This window comes from Anopheles gambiae, chromosome 2, assembly GCF_943734735.2.
Source record: "Anopheles gambiae chromosome 2, idAnoGambNW_F1_1, whole genome shotgun sequence".
Classification (NCBI taxonomy): domain Eukaryota; kingdom Metazoa; phylum Arthropoda; class Insecta; order Diptera; family Culicidae; genus Anopheles; species Anopheles gambiae.
Window position 1 is genome coordinate 105,335,519 of NC_064601.1, and position 15,847 is coordinate 105,351,365.

The 15,847-nt window shown below is 45.7% G+C and overlaps 1 protein-coding gene across 22 annotated transcripts in view; it reads left to right on the forward strand.

Annotated features, from left to right (window-relative positions):
• Positions 1-346: 346 nt before the first annotated feature.
• The window catches only part of LOC1277259 (trithorax group protein osa), a 109,099-nt gene continuing 93,598 nt past the window's right edge, over positions 347-15,847 (forward strand). For 8 of the 22 annotated variants that reach the window (XM_061643205.1, XM_061643224.1, XM_061643225.1 and 5 more), the window contains exons 1-2: positions 347-583; positions 6,380-7,127. The gene's annotated coding sequence lies outside the window, so the exon portion shown is untranslated. Of the gene's footprint in view, positions 1,412-1,777; positions 2,230-6,379; positions 7,128-15,847 lie in introns of those variants that run through there. The other 14 variants (XM_061643208.1, XM_061643222.1, XM_061643210.1 and 11 more) reach the window with 13 other exon arrangements.

The window sequence follows — 15,847 nt, forward strand, 5'->3', positions numbered from 1 at the left end:
CTACTAATATCCTTACACCTTGATTCTAAGCTTTCGAGCCAAAGCTCATCCGCACACCAGGCGGGCTTTTTCCGTCGCAAAACCGTCGCAAAATATCAAAACTGACGTCACAAGTACTTAAAGCCGACGTCGCCAGCGAGGGAAATTCGCACCGGTTTTTAGGCGCTGGCGACGGTTAATTTTTTCGTTAATTTTGATCTTTCGTTAAAAATACATTTTAAAAATTAACGAAAAATTGAACGCTTTAACTCACCCCTGTAAACCGGCCGTTAGAAAACGGCTGTGTGCGTACCAATCGGCCGCGGCGTCTCTGCCTCGATCGCACGCACACCAAACGCCGCAATGCATGCAGGACCGCGGCGGCAGCGGCTACGACGACGACGACACCAACACACTCACACACACCCGTACCCGTACACTTTTTCGCTCAGCATGCGTTGCCGCAGCGAGAAGAGCGAGTCGTCCGTACTGTCTCGCCAAGCACACACAGTCGTCCGAGCCGTTGCGTTTTTCAAAATGGCTAACTTTTGCGGACCCGCCGTCGTATCGTTGCGTGCAGAAGTGTCGTCGCAGTAGCTGAGCGGTAGGTGCTGGTGCAATTATTTGCCCCCCAATCGATGGGGGAACGGTCGCGCGACACGGTGCGCTTGCAGTTGGTGCGTGAAAATGTGGTGATTTTGCAGCAATTTCCAATTTACCCGTGCGTTTCATTGTGTGTGGTGGTGGTGTGTCCCGGTCTCGCGGAGGTGTACAGTAGCAGCGGGTACACACCGAGCACGAACACGGGCAATGTGGTGATGATGATGATGATGATGTTCGGTGCTGTGTGGTTGGCATGGCTGTGTGTGCATAGTTTTCTTTGTGTGTTTTCCCAGTGAACGAACCCCGCGCCCGAAGGGTTACAGCCGCCGCGCCGTTTCGGAGAATTTTGGGAACCGTCCTCCTCCGTCCGTGCGCCGCCTTTTGGTGCTTGGTGTGAGCAAAGTGTATGATTTTCGTGAAAAAAAAAACGGAGCGTGAATATTCGAAGCGAACGTCTTTTTTTCCTTTCAAGAAACGCGTCAAGTGGTGTGGTGTACCCTTCGAACGTTTAGTAACATCGCCCTGAACCGTGTGCATGTGTATGTATGTGTGTACGTGTGCATGATTAATGAAGAAGTTGCGAGGGGGAAGAAGAGGCTTCCATCCTAATCTCTTCTCCAGCAATCGGAACAAAGTAGTAATGATCGCCGGAAGTGGAAAGGTGGTATGAGAGAGTGAGAGGAAGAGGGGGAGAGAGAGAAGCAAGAAAAGAGGGGAGCGGAGTCGTGTTTCGTGAATGTGCATTTTTGTGTTTTATTAGTAGCACCCCGCCACCACCAGCCCGCACCTTCTATCATCGACCACTGCCAGTTGTGATTTTAATCGTAAAGTACATGGCAACAATTAGCGTGGAAAATTAATACCTTAAGCTTTCAATGAACGTGTGTGTGTGTGTGTGTGTGAATGTGTCAATTTTTTTGTCGATTGTATTTCTTTTTCCCTGTGGTTTAAAGATGGTGATGAGAGAGAGAGAGAGACACATTTGTTTAACAATTCATTACAACAAGAAGACATGGCGCGTGTGTATGTGTGCGCTTGTATGTGTGCTCAAAAAAAAAAGATTTCTTCTCCGTAAAGCGAAACGAGTGAAGAAGAAGAAAACACCCGAGATAAATTGTTAATTGGTTGTAAAATGTTCCAGTAGAAGAAGAAGAAGCAGAAGCGGAAGGGAGGGCGGCGGCGGGCCCAAAGAAAACTTCAGTCAAAAGGGAAGGAAAGAACGCCATGGCTAAACCGTCCCGCTGCCCTTCCGTGCCACTGCTCTCCATGGTTGTGCTTCTACGCACCTCACCACTACCACTACACGGCTGCTACACGATGCTGCTGCTACCACCACTACCACACAGTGTGTGCGTGTATATGTGTATGTGTGGATAGAGCGGTCATGATGTCGAGGGCGCAGAACTGCTGCTGCTGCTGCTTGGTGGTTCTTTCAATTGCCGACGGATGAAAAAGTTTTCCATGCGAAATGTAAACTTCGCGCTCGTTTTGACAGTTTCTGTGTCTGGTGATGCCACAAATGATGTAAAATCTTAGTAGAGAAATGGAAAAAACAGCATTAGCTCCAACCGGGAGTGTGTGTGTGCGCTACACCGTTTTCCGTCCGTGTGCATTCGATGATACTTTCTTCACGCCATCTTTGCAAATGTGTGTTTGGCCAACTTTGTTGTTTGTTTTGTGCGGGGTTTTTTGGCGCAGGGAATGGTTCACGACGCGGCTGAACATTGGCTTTTTCACTGTTTGAAATAACCGATGTGTGTGTGTGTGTGTGTGTGCAATTACATTAAATTTGTACTAAAATGCATCTGCCATTGGGAATTGATCCTTTTTTGACATGAAAGTGTGCAGTGTATGTGTGTGTGGTTAATTGTGTTGCTTTTGTCGGCACGGAGATGTTTTTGATTTTTTAACGCATCCACAATAAATGCTCCGGAAACCCATGCGCTGTGCCTACCTTGATGCTTGTGCGTTGTTGTGGATGAAAAAACAAAATGTGTGTCTCGTTCTGGGAAAAGAGCCTACACGGTTGTGTGTTGCTTCCTCCTTCCCGTATTACAGCAAACAAAGTGGCATATATGCGGTGCTTGTTTGGTGAAGATGAAATTAAACGTCCGCGTGTTTAATTGGGCAGGGCAAATCTGTGATCATTAGTGAATCATACCGTGGCGTGTAACTACGAAATTTCAACTTTTTTGCAACAAGAAGTTATAATAAATTCAACAACACACTGCTGAAAGTATTATCGCGGCTCCCCTTCGCTCATTTGCTGCGTTGCTGCTGCACACGTGCATATTTAATGGCCTTTACGAGTTTTTTATATACCCTCTGTACTGCAAATGTGTATGTGTGTGTGTGTGTGTGTGTGTGTGTGTGTGTGTGTGTGTGTGTATGTGTGTGTTACGACAGCAAAAAAAAAAACTCCTATCCAACAGCGCTTTTACTGAAACCGCCAATTTAGTGTTTAACGACGTGTAATAATTAGCATATTATCCATTGAGCGGCGCGAGAGATCCATACGATGGCGATTTTTGCCGGGAAACCATTTTGTCAAGCGAATTCGTGGAAAAGTATAATGAATTTATCGCTCGTCCTGTGCATCTCCCCCCCCCCCCCCCTGCCACAGCGTACCATCATGCTATTCATTGACAACAGGAGCCCCCACTCCCTCCCACTCCGTTCTCAGGAATGAACTTTTGCTCGACGCGCACCGGATGATGATCCTTTTTGTGTTCTGTCATGCAAATGCATACACACCAGTAAGATAACACCAACGAAGAAAAAAAAACGCACACGTAAAGGTAGCGCTGCCAAGCTTTACCAACACGCACTCACACACATACACAACAACGCACACGTTTTACGCACCGCTTTTGCGTCCTTGCGCGCTCGCGCTTTCTCTCTCTCTCTCTCGCACACCGTCGTCGTGCATAAAACAGCTTTTTCCGTGTGCCAAAAAGGATCAATGATGAACGAGCCGCAAGCACATACACACATACAGACTCACGCATAACCACATGTACATCTCGACTGGAACGGACAAGCTTTCACGGCTGTGCACCACCACACACACACACATATATAAGCACACAAGTGGTGGAGGGTTGTCATGCAGCCCCGACCGTTGCCGTCACGCGCACTTTCCATCCGTGGGCAGCCGCGGCCCCGCACACAGCAAACGGGAAATTGGGGGATCGGTGGTGGAAATCTGATTCGGGTTTTCTCGGTTAAAAGAAGAGGCTTTGTGTGTGCGTTGGAAGGGAGAGCGAGCGAGAGAAGGAGCGGGATTGGGGTTAAAAAGCGCGGTTGGACGGGGTCGGGGCAAAACGGTACGAGATCATTAAATTAGCATAAACAATCATGTTCGCAGTTTGTCTCGTAAATTAATTTCAATTGATTGCGCACACACTCCATTTTTCATAACTTCTTCTCTTCCGCTCGGTTGTGTCGGGCGCGCGCGCGCTCGCGCTCTCTCTCTCTCGCCTGTGTCCACTTTGCACCGGAATGCGCCCCGTAAGAGGCGGAGGAGGTAGAGGTGGGATGAAGAGTGTCGACGTTCAACCATTTCCACAAACCACCCGAGCGCGCGCTAAAGCCACTACACCTCCGGAAGCTGTAGATTATTGGAAAACATTGCGGGAATGTTTAAAACAAAACAAAAAAAGCCATACACTCGAGCGGCAGCTTTGTAGCGCTTCTCTCGCTCTCGTTCTCTCTTCACGTTGTTCTCCTTCTCTCTCTCTTACTTTTTTCTCGTGTTTTTGTGTGTGTGTGTTGCTTACCCCTACAACACCCGATAGCTTTGATTAATCCGATGGTGTGGAGAACATCATTTATGTTTCCACCTCACCCTTCCTTCTCCTGTCCGGTGGTCCCTCTCACGGGCGCTCGCGTCTCGCTGAGGTCGTGATTTCTCACACCCGTCGGCAGTGGGGTTGAATGTGAAAAATTCTCTCCCCTCTTATGTGTGTGTGTTTCATCTGTACAGAGGGAATGATCGAAATGCCGTCGGCAAAATGGGAATCCGCACAATGATGCAGTTTCGGCCGAGCGCGCCGCGAGCACATCCGTTTTGAAAGTCGTATAAATTATCTTTACACACAACAACACCGTATGTGGAGTGGTTAAATACCATTTTTTTTGGCAACTAATGAAAACTCCGAGACCATAAATTATGAGCGAGAGAGCGCAAAATGGAATGAAAAGAATGAGTGTTAATGTTTGTGTAATGTAGCCAGGCGCGCAATGAAATGAATAACTAAATCGGAACTAATTCGCTTCCAAAATAATGAGCCAAAAATAGAGGGGGATGTTTTTGATTCTTTTTTTACCTCCACACCAGCAGCAACATAAAGGAGGTAACGTGTTCAAAGGTTTTCGCCTTCAACTCCCCTAAACACTCCCCAACATTCCGCCCCAAAAACACAGAACCACCGACCGATAGACGGACAAATGCATCGACAGGATTTTTGGTTGTGTGTTTAGGTTTAAAGTGCAGTAATTAGACTCATTCGCAAAAATCATAAAAACAAAAACGTGCTTCATTTCATGCATTCTTCACCGCAAAAAATCCAAACCATACTTCTTCAACCAATCGGTCGGCATCGTCGGCATGTGATCGTAAAAATATCAATCACAATCCGTGTTGCTCCTCCAACTGCAAGCACGCGGATGAATGGGAAAGCGATTTGGCTGTTATTTCTTGTTTTTATGTTGCTCAAAATCTTTCAACAGCTTCGGGGTATTCTAAATTAGATACAAGGGCATCCTTTTTTAGGCTTTTATCTTTTATTGTTTGCTTCTTGTCTCTGGAGCCTGTCTCAAGTGTGTGTGTGTATGTGGAAGATACAAGGAGATGTTTTTGTATCCTCCGGTCAAACCGAATCAGCTCTTGCACTAGACAGTACGGTCCGAGACGCGACGAACACCGATTGTTACATGTGTGTTAAAAAAAAAACAAACTCATGTTCAATCAAATCGTACAGCAAAAGTCACACCGACTGGGAAATGGCAACTTTGCTTCTAGCAAACGCAACGCAAATTGTCCTTCGAATTGCATTACAACGCCAAATCACCGCTGTCTTATGCTTAGTTCGTGTTCGCCCTTTTTCCCCTACCTTGCGGTGGCCTCCGTTGCGGTGTGCGTGTGAAATAGTGTGTGACTTCTGCGTTCTTCTGCGGAGGTGACCAAAGCTCAAAAGTGCTGCAGCGCCAAAAGGACAACGGGACAGTGTGAACCTCTTGTGACCCTATATATGGCGAACTGGAGGAATGTGTGTGATTGTAAGGTTTCTGTAGTAATTCAAGAGGAAGAAAACACACAATTACACACACAAAAAACAGTGTATCTACCGGCGATTTAGTCACATAAACAACACTTGAGAAAAACAGTGTAAAATAATCCTTTTTGAAGTGATTGATTGCTGTCCATTATGTGTATGTGTGTTTGTTCGGTGATTCAGTGTGTGTGTGTGTGTGTAAATGAATTGAATTACGTGATGACAAGGTTGTTACACCGGAGGCCATATTGCGATAAAACGATAATAATTAACGCTGAAGGGAAAATCGGGATCGTGTGTCCTGTCGTCCTTCCAAGCGCGCACAGTAGGCAGTGCATATTAACTCCCGATACTACTGAGTGATTAGTATGTGTGTGTGTGTGCGTGCTTTGTGTGGCTGGTTTTGTGTGTGGACGGGGTAGAACAGCATGGTTATGATTTAATTACACCTTTCAGCGCAAATAATCCACTCATCATCATCATCCTCTTCTTCTCTTCTCTCCGTATCGCCCACAATATAGCAATTCGACAGCAAACAGCAAACAAAAAAAACCTGTGTGTGTGTGTGGATTTAAAGGCGCACACCGCAGCCTCTGTGTGTGCGCGCGCGCGTGTTTCCTTTAGTGTATGTGTAAGTGTGCGCGGCCGTGTGTGTGTGTGTGTGTGGAGAAAAAAAAACGGGCGCATTTAGTGATATCATCGGTTGCGCGCCGCTTTCCTATTTCCCCGGACGGATGTGTGTGAACGTGTGTGCGCCCGTCGGCTTTTCAAGTGATTGTTTCGAAAGGAGCAAATTAAACAAAAATGAAATAAATATAATAATATCAAGATACACGATTAGAGTGCAGTAAATGTGAACGTGTTTTCCTACAGTGATTGTGTGTGTTTGTAATGATTTGAATGTGTTGAAAAGAACGTTGTGAAAAAGTGAAAATTGTGAAAATTTACGGTTTATGTAGAGCAAAAGTGTCGTCTTACCGTGCTAAAAAAGGTGATTTGTAAAAGTGCAAACAAGAAACCTTCGTGGTGTGTGTGAGTGTTCTAAAAAAAAAAAAAGATAAGAAACAAAGTTTGTGTAAAACTTCCTGAAACAGTGTTAAAACAACGTGCATAACAGCAGTGCACCAATTGAACAGTCACAATTGGTTGTAGACTTATTAAACGGATTTGGAGAGCTACTGAACAATTGCCTCTTGGTGTGAGTTGCTACAAAAACACAAACGAGGGATAAAAAAAAAACTCAAAAGGCTGCCTTCTGCATTTTCGACGGTAAGGTAAGTGTCATTTATGTTTTCTTTTTTGAATATGCAAAAAACCTTCTCCGTCTCTCTATATGATTATTTATTATATTCATGTCCCCAAATGATACCTTTAAAATACATCAAATGACAGAAAACACAACACTGTCACTGATGAACGGACGTTTGGTTGTTATGATGGCATATCCCCCGAAGTAGACTCGAACTCATCACCTGTAAGCGCGTGTGGTGCGTGCTTCCGTACTCTTGTCATTGCGCCATGCAGCTGCCAGCGGGCAGTGCGTGCTAATTAGCTATCAGGTTTCATTGCTCTCGCTTCGCGTAGTCGTTTTGTGGATGGGTGAGAGTTGCAATTTTGCCGTCGGGAACCGGGTGTCTTTAGTGCATGGCGCTCAATGTTCTGATGTTCTGATTGTTCGACAAAGATGTTATAAAGGATTTGCTATTAGTTAGTGGTGATTGTTTACAGTTTTAGTAATGTTAGATAGTATGAATTTTGTATCCTATTAATTTTTACGCCATAAAGCTACGTTTTTAGATAAAGTAATTCAATCATCTCGTTGAAGATGAAATAATCTCGAAGTTATTGCTGATTTTCTTTAATTATTTGCGAGCAGTTCTTCGTGCAATAAGTTGGAATGATAACAATATCAAAGTTTCAACTTTCGTACACTTCAAAAAGCCAAACAAACCAAAATGGGAGCTCGAATGATACTCGAATGTGCTCGCGCTTGCCTGTAAAACTTGCCAGACCCGCATCAAAATCGAACCATTCGGCGGGTGCCTTACAGTGGACCATGTAACCACTTCGAATTCGAAAAGGATGGCCTGCAAAAGGGTAGAAGGAGGGGGAGGGGGAGGGGGGGGGGAAGCGAAAGTGAGCGTGTCATTAGTATCAATCAATCAATTGATGATTGGGCCCCGGAATGCTCAAACACAGCGCACGGGTGAAGGGGGAGGGCCGCCGCCGTGATCCACAACACGCCATCCGTCGTCGTCGTCGTCGTCATCGGACCGATTGATTACAAATATTATGCTTGTCGAAACATGTTCACAACTCACACAGCCAGTCAAGCGTGCCTGTGTGTGTGTGTGTGTGTGCCATTATGCCAAAGGGGAAATTAGGTTCGATTTCTCGTTTCCATGTAGATCAATTTCCTTCTCCGCCTGCCACATCCCTGCGCTAATCCTCCATACCCCCATCCGAGAATGGTTTGCGAGCGTGCGAGAGTTTTGATTTAAAACGAAAATCACAGTATATCCCCCCACCGACAGTGCGGGTTTGGGCAGCAGTATTACTATTATTAGCAATTTATCGTTTCGTTTTCAGGGTTTCAGCATAGATCAAGGGCCGTTACTAGCGACGGAAGGGGTGGAGGGGAAACACTTTATGTTGATAATAATGATTATTATTATTTCACAACGATCCATAACCCCCGCCGTCGACGTCCCATTTGGGTATTGGGCGCATTTTCTCAAGCTGCCGGCCGCACCACCGGTAGAAGGGGACGAGAAGCTTCTTCCGGTGGAAGCTAAATGAGAAACATTACAGCCCAGAGGGGGAGAGAGAGAGAGAGAGAGAGAGAGAGCAAGGGAAAGAGAGCAGAGTTGAGCCAATAATAAGTGGTCATTAATATTTGAATGACCTAAGGTCAACACCGCATCGGGGGCCCCAATCATAACAACACAGGCAGAGGCCGGCCGGCCGCCCCCTTTGTCGTCTTTGGTTTCATGTCAAGAATCAATCGAAGAAGAGGGTTCAATGCGCGCGCGTGTGTGTGTGTGTGTGTGTGTGTTTAATTTATGGTAAAACATACAGAGAAGAGCCTCTCCCTCCGCTCGGTGACATTCTAATGTACTTCCCGCAGCTTTTGAAGGGTGCGCTGATACGTAATCTTGCATACATTTAAGCAGAGTTTCCCGCTTTCCGCGTCCTTCACGTGGCGTGGAAACAAACAAGCACAAATGCATTTAATTGATCGTCACGACAACGGCAATTAATAATTGATTGCATTCGAATGAATCAGTTGCACGGGTGCATTGTTTGGAGCCGAAAAATACAAACAAAACCATTTTTCTAATGGTTTCTTGTCTTGCCGCTTTGCGGAAGGAAGGTTGGAGAGGTACAGGGGATGTTCCCCAGTGTGTGTGTGTGTGTGTGTGTGTGTGTGTGTGTGTGTGTGTGTATGTGTGTGTGTGTGTGGTAATGGATGTAGTATAAATAGTTAATTACAGCCACGTTATGAGTTGGCAAAGATGTGACTATCCCCATCTCTTCCACCTCATCCGGCACATGCATCTCGGGGGAATGATTTATGGAAAAGGTTTTTGAAAACATGTGCTAATTTATTCACGCCCTACAGTTGGTGCTTGACGATGCAACTCATCGTCTTGTGTGTGTGTGTGTGTGGAAGCAAAAACTATGGCTCGTGGACCGCAAAACCACAAGGATACTTAATTATTATTTTATCCATTCGTAATGATTGTCCAAAGTGTATCGATATCTTGGCAAAAGTATCACGTCAATGTGTCCTTTGAGTTGAAATCATTCAACAAGCCTGACCTCTCTCCCTTCCAATAAGCAACTGCTTGTCTGCCGATGGGCAATGGAGCAAGACGGCAGCATATATTACTTTTCAATTTGAGACTATGCGACATATGAGACAGTTAAAAAAAAACGAAGAAGCAGCTCCATCGACAATCGGTTCGATGCTATGATGTTGATGATGATGGGAGGATGGCCGGTCTCTGGTCCTTATACGCTATACCACTTCAATTATGCTCGCTCGAGTCCAGCGCTTGTATTATTGGACGCCGGGTAGAGTCAATTATCTTAATGAAACTAATTGGCCTGACCCGAATTGGGAAAAACCCACAATGGGATGAAATGGCTCCGTGTGGGCTCCTCTTTGCCCTGTGTGCAGCGTTCGCAAATTAGGAGGATGCTGCTTCGATCGAGTGCTGCAAGCTAGAAGGAGGTTTTGAACCCTCCTTCCCCCTTGTATGATACATGTGTCTCCGTTTTTCACAACCCCCAATGTGAAAGTGCTTCGATCGACAATGGACGATGCTTTCGCTCTTTGCACACAAGAGGACAATCGATTCCGTTTTTCGTCTTCAGCGAGAGAAGAGGACACATGCAGTGCACAATAGCACACTTCAATTTCATCTGCGCTAAGACTTTGAAAGATAAATCTCGTTCTCAGGCTCTTTAAACATGCCACAAATGTCAGAACTGTAGTCTCTCAGTGCGTCCCAAATTGTGTGGGTGGTTTTATAGCGAACAATCATCATCAACGTTGCTGTAAAACGGATAAACACACAAGTGGGTAAAGGAACCGATCTGCCGATGCCGATTTTTCAAAAGAATGATTTATTTTCCTCCCTTCACAAAACACAAAACCGAATTCAATGAACCATTCACGCACGTGTTGTGTGTCACTTAGCAATACATTTAAATCGTTATGTCCAGATAGAATCATCTTCCTCAAAATGTGTGGTTTGCTTACTGACACGCGTGCATCTTCTGCCTCCGCTCGCCTAAAGCCTACTTTATAGAGAGCCACGAGAGAGGGGAGCTGTGCTCATAAATGTCTATTATCAAAAGACCCTCGTGTGTGCTCCGATCGATTGGTTAAACACACACACACACGCACACTATTCACTCGAGAAACGAGCAATAAATCCTTTCCAACGGAATCGCATCTCAACGTGTGCCTGCTGCTGCTGCTCAACCGATTCAGCCATTTTAGCTTCATTAAACATCGTTTTTGGTGTGGTGGGTGCGCTTTTATGCGGCGGCCATCGTCGTCCCGCTCGCCATGGAACGCACACACACACGCACCCGTGGCGGCGGCGAGGGAGGGGAGAACTCAATCACGGAAAATAAACTTCCGGAAAAATGATCCCACTACTAGCAGGGGCATGTTTTACCCTTCGCTCTGTATCTCTTTCCCTCTTCTTTATGTTTCCCTTTTCCCCCCTTCGCTTTTCTTCGCGTCGCGTCGTCTGCCCCCGTCTTCGCATTCCCTTCTTCCGCTCGGGGTTTGCTTCCTTTTGCGTTGTTTTTTGGGAGGGGGAGCGATTTTCTTCTCCTCGGCTAGAGGTTTTTTTTTCTCTCTCTCCGTTCGGGGGAAGGTTTTTCGGGGACAACAGGAATGCCGTGACCATATGCCATCATTTTCTCTTCCCCAATCTCCCTGTGGTGTGCCGCCTGCTCGTCTGTGTGTGTGTGTGGGTATAGATAAATGCCTGATGATAATGATGACGAGTTTCGCTTTTCTTCCATTTTGAGTGCTTCACATAATGGCGAAAAAAGGGGGCGTAAATGGATAGGGAAGGGAATTGCCTCTTCTTTTCTAACGTTGTAGCTTTATCGGATTCTAATCGCTTAATTGGAGAGAGAGAGAGAGAGAGAGAGAGCTGGCACACACTCAAACAAGCGCGGAAGTATGACGACCTTAGGCAAGGACGAGAGAGCAATTTGTGATGAATATTGATAAGAATATGTTTTTTGCATGCATTTTTCCTATTAATATCAATTTCACTCAGTGTCACAGGGCTTATTTTCTGCACTGATTATACATCGAGGAAACGCTTCCTGATATTAAACGCATAAACGTTCGTGTTCGCAAAGCATTTATATCAAAGCTTATGCCCTTTGGCTCGTCTTTCGACTAAGCTATCGATTTTTATTGTTTTCTATTATCAAGGGAGCAGTGTAAGCGCCTGTGTGGTTGTATATGTGTGTGTACAAGTATTTTGTTGAGCCATAGCAGTTATGTTTCGAAATTAACTGCTACAACACACACAAACACAAAATTGTCTATTCAATACGGAAAATATAAAGCAAGTTATAGTTTTTTTGTGTATGCTTTTTCTCTCTTTCTCTTTTTCTCTGTTTCGCTTCCCACTTCCTGTAATGTGTGTCGGAACTATAAAAGGAAGTAGAAGCGCGGGAGGAGCAAGGGGACTGATCCCCCCATTACTGTTGTGGCGAGTGTGCCGCGGTGAGAGAGAGCGAGAGAGTGATAGCGAGGGGGTGTTGTATCCATTTTATCTGATGTTGTAATAGGCAATATGCGTACACAAACACACACGTCGGCCGGCCCCCATCATGCGTTTGTTGTGTTCTCGGTGTAATGATTTTTGTTTTACATCGAAACCGAACACACACACAGCGACGCACGTTGGCAGCGTGCTTTGCTTTCCCTTTTGCTCCTCTAAACATAATAGAGCAGGGTGCCAAGGGTTGGTGAGAAACCCCGAACACAAAATTATCTGATCGAGGCGGGCAGACAAGACAACACCCCACCACCCCTCCGCGCACCCCTCAGACACCACAAAGTGGCGCGCGGCACCCACTGTCTGACGCTATCATCGGTATCGCCGCGAACCCCCCACCGATTCAATTGGGCCGTTGTTGATGAATTTAATTCACTTTCTTGTGGTTTGTCTGCGCTCTTTGGCGGACGCCGCCGCCACAGCCCCACCCGGTCGGGGAAACACTGGTAAAAGCTCCGGTACGTGTTGTTTGACATGCACGCGGACGACGCGTCGGCGTGATTGCGCTTTTTCTCGGGTTCGGCGGACAAATTTGGTACACGAGCAATGGAATGTTGACGCCAAATCCCCGCGATCGCCCCGCGTCCGCCCCGCGACGCTTGTTAGCGCCGAATCAGTTTGTTTGCTTCGGGTAAATCAAAACGTTTCAATCACGGAAGAGGCGCGATAGCGGCTTAATTTGCTTGATATGATTTGTACGGAAGTATATTTCAGCGTAATAGCTTTTACAATTTTTCTATTCAATGGCTTCGTGGAAGTTGGAGTTGATGGCGGGAGCGCTTTAGTGTGCCAGAAGACATATGAAGACATATGTTGAAGATAAGAAAATTATATCAGGATTTTAATTGTTCGAACCTTGGTGTATTTAACGGCAAGCTCTTTTTGATTTCGAATCTTGATTACAGAGCTTCTGATGCAATTGCTACACTTTCTCAACTCAATGCGGCGTGAGGTCACCAGTAGTTTAGGGTAGATCTGATTCAGACTTATGAGTCGGAATGAGTGTTTGGATTAATTCTTTGAATCTGAATCTTGTTTGAAAGATTCATATGTCTCGAAAGATTCACGAATCTCCAAAGAATCGTAAATCTCCAAAGATTCATAGAGCTTCTTCTTATTCTTCATCTTGGCGTAAGGATCCATGTGGTCATGTCAACCTATCAGGGTTTTCGAGACTTCTTGACAAGTACCACGCAGCCGGATAGTCTGTTTTGCTAATGGGAAGACGGTCCATGCGAGGCTTGGATCCACGTCGGGCATGCTGTGAAGTCGTGCAAGTTAACCACTGTACCATGAGATGAATTCATGAATCCGTGGAGATTTATGAAACCTTTGAAAATCTTGAATCTTGGAATCATTCGAATCACGAAATTCGAATCACTCATCGCTGAAGAATCATATGAATGATTCACAACAAAATACCCATGAAACCCATCATAAGTCACCGTCAGGCACTACAAAAACAAGGCATTAATGTTCCACTCCATGTCCAGATAAGCATAATTGAAAGAATTAAGAAGGAATTTAACTATCATTATTCTGAGTTAAGTGAGTTCAATGAACATAGAAGAGTGCATATAGCGATTCGATTCATTCTCTTGCTCTTTTGAGGCATAGACACCTAGCGATTTACTCTTACGCGATTCAACTCTCGCTCTTTTCAGATTCAACTTACTCCGGTTCTCGGCGACTAACTTTTTTACAATTCAACTCACTCTGGCTCGCTGTGTGACGGCTCTTTTGTGATTCAATTTCCCGTTGAATGAGTGGGCTTGAAGAGTGGAACGTGAGTTGTATAGGACATGAGTTATGAAGCAACTCTTTGTGCAGAGTTAAATCCATCCGTCATATCACTCATCACGCTTGAAGTCAATTGAACTTCAGCTGTGTGATTCCTGTTAGGGAATATGTGTCAACTATTTACTTCTATGTTCTAGTGCCATGAAAATAAATAAAGGAAGTGCTTTCCAGATGTAATTGATAATCCATTTCTATAATTAATCGCGCTGTTTTGGCTTAGCGGCATTAGTGGCGAGATAATGGATTATAGCCCGCAACTCCACAACATCACAAGCAGCGAACGCGCGCGGATCAAGTCTCGGTCAATTGCAAAACGAATGAAAATTATCGCAAGCGATAAAATATAGGTACAAGCGGTAACAACAATCTCAACAATTGCCAACCTCGTCATTCCTCGTCCTCTCGCGCTTGCTCTGTCGCTTTATCAGCGAGAAAATTAAACGATTATCGCTCACTTGAGGCGTCCGGTGGTGGTATCACTCTTCCGACAGTCCTTTCCCCAGCGCTCTCATCAGCGCCTCCATCATCAATTCATCAACAGCGAGGAAGACGTGCGGCGGAGGATTAATGTCAATGTTCTATGATTTTTTCCCCCTGTTTGTAATTGTTATTGTCATGGTGTGCTGCTTCGATGGTACCGCGCCGCCGCGATACAAGCACTCCAGAGATTGACTAGGTGCTCCTTCTAATACACCAACCGATTTTCGCTTTTTTTTTTTTAATTGGGAAATTTTCTCCCCAAAAGAAGGTTTTCTTTTGCTATCGCTGTTTCTTTCCCTTTTTTGTTTATTATCGGCCCTTTTTTCGCTCGTTCGCGCATTAAGACCGTTTGAAAAATTGATGGACAGTATCGCAGACAACCCACACACACACACACACACAGCGAAACGAGACAGTAGGCTGCATTACTTTTGCTGCTTTAGCGCGCTTTTCATCGGTCCATTGAATCGCGGCCCGCTTCTTGTCCAAACGATGAAGCGGAACCAACTGTCTATAAAACTGTCTGCGTGTGTGCGTTTGTGTATGCATGAATGAGAAATAGAGGGTCTGTGTGTGTGTGTGTGTGCGTCTGTGCGAGCATAAACTTCATCGTGTCCTCTTCATTCTTCCATCGTCCCCCGGCCTCACTTTCTCACCAGCAAAACCTCTAACGAAGCGACTCCCAATGGTGCGGAGAGGCGCGCTTTTATGTTCGTGCTAATATGTTATTTAATCCATAATTTGATTTGGATGGTCGTTCGTTCCTTTTTCTCGTCATCGTTTGTCTTTTTTTTTTCCTTCCTTCCTTCCTCCCGTTAACGTTGCTGCAGCACCATCACCCCACACACAACACGTTCCTGCTGCTGTTGTGTGAGGGTTGAGAAACCGCCAAAGCGAGAGGGAGAGAGAGAGAGAGCGAAAGAAAAGACTTGCGTGCGAGTGAGCAGCAGAGCGAAAGCAGCGAGCAGGAGAAGATGGCGATGGTTGGTTGTGTTGGGCAAAGCGGCGACGGGGGAGGGCTGAACACACGACGGGATCGAAACCGACGGACATTTTGTCAGCGAACGTGCGCCCCCATGCTGGTTATGCTGCTGCTGCTGCTGCCGCCACCGCCACCGGGCCATGGGATTTTATATGCTGTTGGATACGCGCGTGCGTGTATGTGTGTACGTACGGTACCGCTCTGTGTTTGTGTGTGTGCATTTCTGTGTGTGCGCACATCGTCCATCGCCGTGGTCGTCGTCGTCGTCTCGTGTCATCAGCCAAATGCTTTTCTCTTTGCGCGCGAGCATTTTGGGGCAAGCAGCGTGTAAAGTGTTTGGTCTTTAGAATTTTGTGTGGCATGGATGGGTAGTAGTTGGCCATCATTGGGTAACTTTTAATAAA